Source organism: Cyanistes caeruleus, unplaced genomic scaffold, assembly GCF_971803275.1.
Source record: "Cyanistes caeruleus unplaced genomic scaffold, bCyaCae1.hap1.1 HAP1_SCAFFOLD_166, whole genome shotgun sequence".
NCBI lineage: Eukaryota > Metazoa > Chordata > Aves > Passeriformes > Paridae > Cyanistes > Cyanistes caeruleus.
This window is the reverse complement of record NW_028255955.1, coordinates 98,521-100,000: the sequence shown is the minus strand read 5'-3', so window position 1 is coordinate 100,000 and position 1,480 is coordinate 98,521.

The following is a 1,480-nucleotide window of genomic DNA, read 5'->3' as shown; positions in this document are numbered from 1 at the left end:
CCTGCTGTCGGCCGGCCGCGGGGTAGACCTGCTGTCGGCCGGCACCCGGGTAGACCTGCTGTCGGCCGGCCGCGGGGTAGACCTGCTGTCGGCCGGCACCCTGGGTAGACCAGCTGTCGGCCGGCCGCGGGGTAGACCTGCTGTCGGCCGGCGGCCGGGGTAGACCTGCTGTCGGCCGGCCGCGGGGTAGACCTTCTGTCGGCCGGCCGCGGGGTAGACCTGCTGTCGTCCGGCGGCCGCTGGGTAGACCTGCGGTCGGCCGGCCGCCGCTGGGTAGACCTGCTGTCGGCCGGCCGCCGCGGGGTAGACCTGCTGTCGGCCGGCACCCTGGGTAGACCTGCTGTCGGCCGGCCGCGGGGTAGACCTGCTGTCGGCCGGCCGCGGGGTAGACCTGCTGTCGGCCGGCCGCGGGGTAGACCTGCTGTCGGCCGGCACCCTGGGTAGACCAGCTGTCGGCCGGCCGCGGGGTAGACCTGCTGTCGGCCGGCCGCCGGGGTAGACCTGCTGTCGGCCGGCCGCGGGGTAGACCTGCTGTCGGCCGGCCGCCGGGGTAGACCTGCTGTCGGCCGGCACCCTGGGTAGACCTGCTGTCGGTTGGCCGCCGGGGTAGACCTTCTGTCGGCCGGCCGCGGGGTAGACCTGCTGTCGGCCGGCACCCGGGTAGACCTGCTGTCGGCCGGCCGCGGGGTAGACCTGCTGTCGTCCGGCACCCGGGTAGACCTGCTGTCGGCCGGCCGCGGGGTAGACCTGCTGTCGGCCGGCCGCGGGGTAGACCTGCTGTCGGCCGGCAGCCGGGTAGACCTGCTGTCGGCCGGCCGCGGGGTAGACCTGCTGTCGGCCGGCACCCGGGGTAGACCTGCTGTCGGCCGGCCGCGGGGTAGACCTGCTGTCGGCCGGCCGCGGGGTAGACCTGCTGTCGGCCGGCACCCTGGGTAGACCTGCTGTCGGCCGGCAGCCGGGTAGACCTGCTGTCGGCCGGCCGCGGGGTAGACCTGCTGTCGGCCGGCCGCGGGGTAGACCTGCTGTCGGCCGGCGGCCGGGGTAGACCTGCTGTCTGCCGGCACCCGGGGTAGACCTGCTGTCGGCCGGCCGCCCGGGTAGACCTGCTGTCGGCCGGCCGCGGGGTAGACCTGCCGTCGGTCGGCCGCCGGGGTAGACCTTCTGTCGTCCGGCACCCGGGGTAGACCTGCCGTCGGCCGGCCGCCGGGGTAGACCTGCCGTCGGCCGGCCGCCGGGGTAGACCTGCCGTCGGCCGGCCGCCGGGGTAGACCTGCCGTCGGCCGGCCGCCGGGGGAGAGCCGCTGTCGGCCGGCGGGCCGCCGCGGGACGCGTCGAGCGGCCCGCCCCTCTCGGCCTGAGCGCGTCGCCGCCTTCGTGTCTCCCCGAGAGGAAAGGAGGGAGCCCTCAGAAGCCGGCGGCGCTCCCTCCCCCGTCCGGGCGCGAGCAGACGGCGGCCCCGCCGCCGCCTCGGTTTCTGCCC